We start from the raw sequence: 9295 nt of genomic DNA, 5'->3' as shown, positions 1-9295 counted from the left end.
CCTTGTTGTTTGCTGATTCGCTTGGGAGTGAAGGCGGCCACGGCCACGACGACGTCTTTCCGTTGTCGCTTGCCAATTGCCATGTACACGTACTCGAGTGCACAGGCGCAAGGGACTCCGGCTCGGTTCACGTCTCAGCATCAGCTGCAGTTGCTGCTTTGCAGCCTTGCCAATACGAGACCTGGTGGCACATGGCGGTAGCCCACCGGCCGCGGCCAGCACCACCAGTCCACCACCCAGCATCCCTGCGCAAACTCCATCCTGGCGTTCGTAGTGGCATGTCGTTTGTCTGTGGGCGGATTTCGGCTCTTCGTTTGCTCCTATCATTAGACCGGACGAGATGGGCGCGTGATCGCACCAACCAGGTCGTTGGATCGTGATGATTGGTGACGACTGCCCCGGCGCCATGCCATCATCGTCATCCTCTCGGTCTCGGCTTTGCCTCGCTGTATTAATTGTAGTGTAGTAAGCGCGGGACACTGGCACGAGAGAGAGGGCCGTCACGGATCAGGGTCTGTTTTGATTGCATCGGATGTGTCGGAAGGATGTCATGAAGGGTTTTTAGAAACTAATAAAAAAACAAATTACATAGCTCGTCAGGAAACTGCAAGACAAATTTATTAAGCATAACTAATCTGTCATTAGCATATGTGGGTTACTGTAGCACTTAAGGCTAATCATGAAGTAACTAGGCTTAAAAGATTCGTCTCGCGATTCTCAACTAAACTGTGTAATTAGTTTATTTTTTTTATCTACATTTAATGTTTCATTCATGTGTCCAAAGATTCGGGCCTTGTTTAGTTCGCAAAAATTTTCAAGATTTCCTGTCACATCGAATCTTTGGTCGTATACATGGATCATTAAATATAGACGAAAATAAAAACTAATTGTACAGTTTACCTGTAATTTGTGAGATGAATCTTTTGAGCCTAGTTACTCCATAATTAGATAATGTTTGTCAAATAAAAACGAAAGTGCTACAGTAGTCAAAAACCTAAATTTTTGCCAACTAAACAAGGCCTCGATGGGATGGATGAGTTCACATGGACATGTGGGCTTGTTTCTCATCACATGCCTCCGGCGGCGGCGGCCAGAGTGGCCTGTGACTGGGGTCGCAAAGCTCCCAGTTAGCAAAAGACAAAGGGACCATGCCATCCTATTCCTAGCTGAGCGCCCGAGCGTACAAATCAGCGTCTCCGTCCCCTGATTTTGCGGCTGTGGGAGATCGAGAAATTGTGCACTTCAGGTCCCAATTTTTTTTTTTTTGTCCTCAAAAGAAGTGCGGCGGCGTCTTCCTCGGCCGCTGGGTGCGATAAAAATACGGTGAAATCCATGCATAGGGACATGGGCGTTCCAAAGTCTCCAAGACAAACGAGACTTCTCTGTTGTCTTTTGGCCCCCTTGGAATCTGCAAGACGTGGTGGGCTTTGTTGGGCTCTATTTTGATCCTCTTGTTTTTTTTTATGCAGAGACTTGGTAGCCCATGAATCTTGTAGAGTTGGATCATGGCCCAACAAGATCGGCCGCTGTCCAACCCAATAATCGGAGCTAAACAAGATTTTACCTGCAAAAGCGTACCAGTATGACACTATCTCTTCTCTACTATAATTGAAATCTTCTCCAGGCAAATCCCACATACAAGATCAACGACTCACAGCACATATCCTATAGATTAGACGGCCCAGATTAGAAGTATGATCACGACCTTACACACTCTCATCCTCGCGTCATCTATACTCTCCGTGAAAACTCCGTATCGCAGAAAACCTCCACCACGCGTGCGGCTCCGTCGCCCGCCGCGAGCGCGGCCGCCGCTGCTCGGCCGCCGCTGCCCGCCCCGGTGCTGTGCCGCCCGCCGCGCCCGCCGGAGCTGCGGCAGTCCGCTCGCCTGCCCATCCTCGCAGCGCGCTGCCCGACCATCGCCCGCCACCGCCGCCCGACGCCGCCGATTGTAGAAAAAAAGAAATAAACCGCCCGACGCCGCCGAGGGGTAAGTCAACGGTGCCAAGGGTCTGGCTGTGGCACCCAACGTCGTGCCTCCGCAGCACCGCGAGGTGCTCTCCCGCCTCTGTGAGCATCGTGGTCGGTGACGTACCATCAGGGCACGAGCACTCGTTGATCGATCTCGCCGCCGCTGCTACCACAACTTATAGGGCACGCCGCAATCCTGAACTGGCTCGGCCACGTCCCTTGGTGCATCCGCGCTGTGCCGGTCCCAGTGTGACGATGTCGCTCCTCGCCGACGACGACCCCTCCGACGACGCCGCGCCGAGCCGCCCCACCACTTTCCTCAACGAGGCTGAGCACCCACCCTGCTTTATTTTTATTTTTATTTCTTTCAGATGAACAACAGGGAAACTATCCCTAGGTGTCCAATTTTATGCGTAGTGGTTGCAAATTAAAATAACCATAATGCTTAAAAATATCTAGCTAATTACAACCTATGTCTCCAGCACATTAGCTTCCTAATAAATACTGATTATGGCATATGACTATTTTACTTATTAAAAAGAAAATTTCTAACCTGAAGTGTACAGCTAGATGTGAATTTTGCGAAGAAAATTGTGCTTTATACTGGAAATGGTCATCGATCCATTGTTTTTTAGTTGAAACGTGGCTTATTTTTTTTTCTTGATTGGGCAATTGTTCTCTGTTACTTGTTATCAGACCAGCCTTTTATGGGATTCACATTATTTTAATAATGCATTGTTGGTTTTTGAAGTTAAGAAGAAACATTTTTTATGGATATAGTTTCAATTGCATGGATATGATCATACATGAAAACAAGACGAGACTCAAGGATAGTGGCGTGGTGCTGCTCTCTGCCTGTTGCCACGCTGCTGCTGTTGCTCCTCTCTTCTTGCCGACACAACCAAGGTGAGTTGGAATGTATTTCCAGATTTTCATAAAACGAGTTTTAGGTACCAATTACCATGTAGTATTTCAATATCAATGCATCAACTATCCTATTGAGAGAAGTAGGCTTCACTTGTTTTCATGAAATGAGTTTCAGGTAGCAAAAGAAGAAACTGCTCTATTGCAGTCCCATGTATCTGATTGCTGCTAGCCCCGATTGAGAAGTAGGCTTCACTTGTTTTTTTTTCATGAGAAATAGAGGTCTTCAGTAGTAACACTTGTCCGATGCATCACATTATCATCAATATATTATACTAAATCTGGCACTTAAGAAATAATTGCTTTACCACTTTATTGTTTGGTAACAAACTGAATAGCTGGTGTAACAAAATGTTTGCTCTAATTAAATGTGTAAACAAACCATTGAGATGCAGTGTTGCTTGTATTTATGTGGGACTGCAATAAGGAACTTGCACTAAGAAATTTCTCGCAAACAGGTTGCTGCTTCGAGAGAAGATGGTGGTGCTTGTTTTTTGATTAATTGTTCGAGTAGCCAGCTAGGTGTGTTGGATTTTACATGAATTTGTATTTGCTCGAATGGAGCTGATTACAGATGGGTTATATATGCACTAGCCTGCTCAACACATAGTCTATAGGTAAGCCATTCGATGAAATGCTCTTAAACTCATCCTAATAGGTTCTGTGTTGGTTGTACCATGGCCTACACCAGTGAAGGACTAGGGGTTTCCCCTCCTTCCAGATTTTAGCAAGTTGTGTTCACTGAATTTTACTGTTACGTTTCTGACAGTTTGTACTAAACCTTTGATTGGAGGCCTTTAAGGGCCTCAAATTATTTTTTGTTGTCTAGAGAGTTGACATTGATATGTAGGGTGCAACCGTCTCCAAGTGATCAAGTTCATCAAGAACTCATGTTACCTGGCATTTCTTGGCTATTTTCCTATAAATGTTTGGTCACTATTAGGTTTACTTTGCTAATATACAATATAATTTGCACTGAAAAGTATATACTATTTCGTGCAGAAAAATGGCCACCACCTCATAATTGTCGAGAAAGACACGTCATGCTGGGTTGCATAAGGCTTGGTTGAGCACGCGTCTGGCACTCATCCAAATACAAGGTAGTGGAACATGCTAAATTGTTATGAAAAGTCGAAGCTGATGTAAGTCCAGATGAGCCTCAAATTAAGATTTGCCAAAATTAGTGAGCCACAATGAAAGTGGTGTTTTTTGAACATAAACTTTTAGTTTACTGTATTATTAGTTGTTTAATTTATATTTATATTTAAATGTCACCGTAGCATTAGCATAGATAATATACTAGTATTATGTAGTACCACGGTTCGTGAAACTCGATGTCTCGTGTGGTGCTTCCCGTTCGTACTTGTTCGCCGCTGGCATATATCAAATAAAACCACAAAATCTTTTCAACTAGCCGCCCTCAGCCCTCGCATACAACCATAGAGAACTCGACTACTGGGGGAAAACTCCACGCCGATCACGCGGGGAGACTACTGGAGAGCTTGACTTCACCTCACTCTTTCTCCTTGGGCCTCGTTTAATTCCAAAATTTTTTTTGAAAAAACTATATTGTAGCATTTTCGTTTTTATTTAACAAACATTGTTTAATTATAGAGTAATCAGGTTTAAAAGATTTGTCGCACGATTTACAGGCAAATTATATAATTAGTTTTTATTTTCATATATATTTAATGTTCTATGTATATGTCGCAAGATTTAATGTGGTATGAAATTTTAAAAAGTTTTTTATTTTTGGATGAACCAAGGCCTTGTTTAGTTGCAAAAAATTTTGCAAAATAGGTACTGTAGCATTTTCGTTTGTATTTGATAAATATTGTCCAATCATAGACTAATTAGGCTTAAAAATTCGTCTCGTCAATTTCGATCAAACTGTACAATTAGTTTTTATTTTTGTCTATATTTAATACTCAATGCATGCGTCTAAAGATTCGATGTGACTGAGAATCTGAAAAATTTTACAAAATTTTTTGGGAACTAAACAAGCCCAAACGAGGCCTTGTATCTATCTAGAGTGCATGTGTAATGTGTCGGTGCAATCGTGCCGTGCAGGCCTTTTTTTTTATCCGGTTTTCCTTTTCCTTGAAGAGAGTGAGGACGCCGGCTTTGCGTTGACGCGACTAGCGACTTGTGCGTTTAGTTTCAAAATTTTTTTAAAAAACGACATTGTAGCACTTTTATTTTTGTTTGATAAATATTGTTCAATCATGAAGTAACTAGGCTTAAACGATTCATCTTACGATTTATAGACAAATTATGTAATTAGTTTTTATTTTCATTTATATTTAATGCTTCATGCATGTGCCGCAAAATTCAATGTAACGGAGATTCTTGAAAAGTTTAGGGTTTTTAGATAGTCTAAGGCCTTGTTTAGTTCCCAAAAGTTTTGAAGATTCCCCGTCACAAACCCAAAACTTTTCAAGATTCATCGTCACATCGAATCTTACGGCACATGCATAGTGCATTAAATACATATCAAAACAAGAACTAGTTGCACAGTTCATCTGTAAATTGAGAGACGAATCTTTTCAGCCTAGTTACTCAATGATTGGACAATGATTGTCAAATAAAAATAAAAGTGCTACGTGTCGAAATCCAAAAAAATTTGCGAACTCAACAAAGCCTAAACAAGGACTTGGTTAAATTTGGAATGGTTCGTCACTGGCCTTTTTGAGTTTTCATTTTTTTTTCTTTGGACTACCGTAGTATTTTTATTTTTATTTAAACAATATTGTCTAATCATAGACTAACTAGGCTCAAAAGATTTCTCTCATGATTTACAGACAAATTGTGCAATTAGTTTTTATTTCTGTCTATAATTAATGCTTCATACATGTGTCAGAAGATTTGATGTGATATAAAATTTTAAATTTTTTTGGTTTTTTTGGTTTTTTAAACAAGGCCAGCTATGGTCCTTTGCCTTGTTTAGTTCACCCAAAAACCAAAAAATCTTTTCAAGATTCTCCGTCACATCGAATCTTACGCCACATGCATAGAATATTAAATATAGATAAAAATAAAAACTAATTGCACAGTTTATCTGTAAATCACGAGATAAAACAAAGCCCTTGTCCCCTCAGCCGAGGGAAAAGGTTTTGCAGACAGCGGTCAGGTCAACGAAAAAAAAAGCAGAAAAGGATCTGCTCTGCGATGCACCGACGCAAAATCAAGGCCTTGTTTACATGCAATTTTTTTTTTGCAAAATGTAAATAGTACAAATTTTGTTTGTATTTAATAAACATTGTCCAACCATGGACTAAGTAGGCTCAAAAGATTCGTCTCGTCAATTCCAACCAAACTATGTAACTAGTTTTTATTTTTGTCTATATTTAATACTTCATGTATACGTTTAAAGATTTGATGTAACGAAGAATCTAAAAATTTTTTAATTTTTTTTAACTAAACAAGGCCCAAACGGCGCTCTTGGCAGGAACGCGAGTCTTCAAGTTTCAAAGAAACACGAACGGGGTTAGGCCTTGTTTAGTTCACCTAAAAATAAAAAAATTTCAAAATTTTTTATCATATTAAATCTCGCGGCATATGCATGAAGCACTAAATATATATATATATATATATATATATATATAATTGTACAATTCATCTACAAATCACGAGATGAATATTTTGAATTTAGTTAGTTTATAGTTAGACAATAATTATTAATAAATATAAAAATAGCAAAAATAGCAAAAAAAAAAAATCAGAACTAAACAAGGCCATAACTGAAAAAACAACAGCAAGCGCGGGTATCCAGCGTGCTAGAGGCCTGGAATCTGTCGGCATCTCGCGCAGTTTGTAGCGAGGATGGAGCCGGAAGGTACTCCGGACTTGTCTAGGCCTTGTTTATTTTCATTCCAAAAATCCAAAAAAAATTAAAATTCTCTATTACATCAAATCTTTAAACACATGTATAGAATATTAAATTTCTACGAAAATAAAAACTAATTGCACAGTTTGGTCGGAATTTACACGATAAATTTTTTAAACTTAGTTAGTCCATGGTTGAATAATAATTACACAAACAAACAAAAATGTTACAATGTCGTGAAATTTCTCCACTAAACACGGCCTTAGTTGACCCTAAAAACGAAAAACTTTTTGCACAGTTTGCACAGATTTCTCGTCACATCGAATCTTGTGGCATATACATAGAGCATTAAATATAGAAAAAATAAAAACTATTTGCATAGTTTGCCTATAAATCGCAAAACGAATCTTTTAAGGCCTTGTTTAGTTCACCCAAAAACCAAAAACTTTTCAAGATTCACTGTCACATCAAATCTTGCGGCACATGCATAGAGCATTAAATATAAATGAAAATAAAAACTAATTACACAGTTTGTCTGTAAATCGCGAGACGAATCTTTTAAGTCTAGTTGCTCTATGATTGGACAATGTTTGTCAAATAAAAACGAAAGTGCTACAGTGTCAAAATCCAAAAATTTTTATCTAAACAAGGCCTTAGTTCGTGAATTTTTTTGGGTTTCGCTACTGTATTACTTTCGGCTTTATTTGACAATTATTATTTAATTATAGACTAACTAGACTCAAATGATTTGTCTCACAAATTACACATAAAATATGTAATTAGTTATTTTGTTTATCTATATTCAGTGCTTTATGCATATGCCGTAAGATTTGATGTGACGAGAAATCTTGAAAAAATTTTATAAAACCTAGTTATTTTATAATTAAAAAATATTTATTAAATAAAAATGAAAATACTACCATATCAAAATTCAAAAACATTTTGAATCTATAAACAAGGCCTCCGCTGGTCCGCTGTCTGCCGCGACGCGCTGTTTCTTTGACTGAACTCCGTAAGGCTGTCTCCAATAGGAGACCCATTTGGGAACCCAAACTCAAAATGGGTCTCCAACACAATACCTATAGTCTCCAACAGAGTACCCATACAGAAAACCCATTTTAGGTATCAGGAGAGGCATAACCCAAATTTGGGTATTCTCTTTCCTCGAGACCCATTTGCAGAGAGTGTTTTCTTTTAGGTCTCGTTGCTGGAGAAGACTAAATATAGGTATGGAACTTTTTACCTGTAGCGCTACCTAAAGGATAAATGAGTCTTGTATTTTGGGTGATGATTGTTGGAGATAGTCTAACAGAAAACCCTGACAACCAGCACAGTAGGGAGCAGGGTTAAGGCCGGAGATGAAAATTTTGAAACTTTTTTAGCTGTCATATCGGATATATCGTAAGGATGTAGGAATGTGTTTTAAGAAATTAATAAAAAAACAAAATTACATAGCTCGTCAGGAAACTGCAAGACAAATCTATTAAGCATAATTAATCTGTCATTAACACATGTGGGTTACAGTAGTACTTAAAGCTAATCATGGAGTAACTAGGTTTAAAAGATTCGTTTCGCGTTTTTCAACTAAACTGTGTAATTAGTTTATTTTTATCTACATTAAAATTTTCATGTATGTGTCCAAAGATTCGATGAGATTGGATGAAAAAAATTTAGGTTAGAAACTGCGTTGTTTAGTTCGCAAAATTTTTTGTTTTTGGCTACTGTAGTATTTCGTTTTTATTTGACAAATATTGTCTAATCACGGAGTAACTAGGCTCAAAAGATTCATCTCACAAATTACAGTTTAGTTTTTATTTTCGTCTATATTTAATGTTCTATACATACGACTAAAGATTCTACGGTTTGAAAATTTTTGCACCTTTCGCTTTCGGTCTCCATGCCGGTGCGGCGTTCAAAACCCCTGACAACCAGCAGGAGCAGAAGCTAGTACTAGCGCGTCTCCATGCCGGTGCGGCGTGTGAGCACGGCGATGTCTGGCGTGGACTTCTGTTGTCGCGGGCGAGGGTCTGCTTCGCTGCTTCTCCTGCTACTGCCCCGTCCCCGAGTTTCCGTGGAATTTACCGCCCCCCGACCCCGCTCCGATGACGCGGCAGAGCCGCGGCTCGCGGAGGGAAACCCGCCGGCAATCAAAGCACCAACCACCGCCAAACCCGAGCCGTCGAATCAGAATCAGAGACGGAGCGCTTCTCGTCAGATCACGGCCTTGTTTAGTTCGAAAAAAATTTCGGATTTCGCTACTGTAGCACTTTCGTTTTCCAATCATAAACTAACTAGGATCAAAAGATTCGTCTCGTGATTTCCAGACAAACTGTGTACTTAGTTTTTGTTTTCGTCTATATTTAATGCTTAATGCATGTGCTGTAAGATTCGATGTGACGGAAAATTTTGAAAACTTTTTGGATTTCGAGGTGAACTAAACAAGGCCCACACTTGCGTGCGCCGCGCGGCTCTGCCGGCTGCCGCAGCGAGGCTCCGCCGGAAGAACGGAAACGGATTCCCTTTCTACTCTTGCGCGCAGCCCCTGCCAAGTGAGGAAATTGCTGCGAACTCCCT

Source organism: Sorghum bicolor, chromosome 3 (genome assembly GCF_000003195.3).
Source record: "Sorghum bicolor cultivar BTx623 chromosome 3, Sorghum_bicolor_NCBIv3, whole genome shotgun sequence".
Classification (NCBI taxonomy): Eukaryota; Viridiplantae; Streptophyta; class Magnoliopsida; order Poales; family Poaceae; genus Sorghum; species Sorghum bicolor.
The sequence above is the reverse complement of the archived record's forward strand: the minus strand, read 5'-3'. Positions refer to the sequence as shown.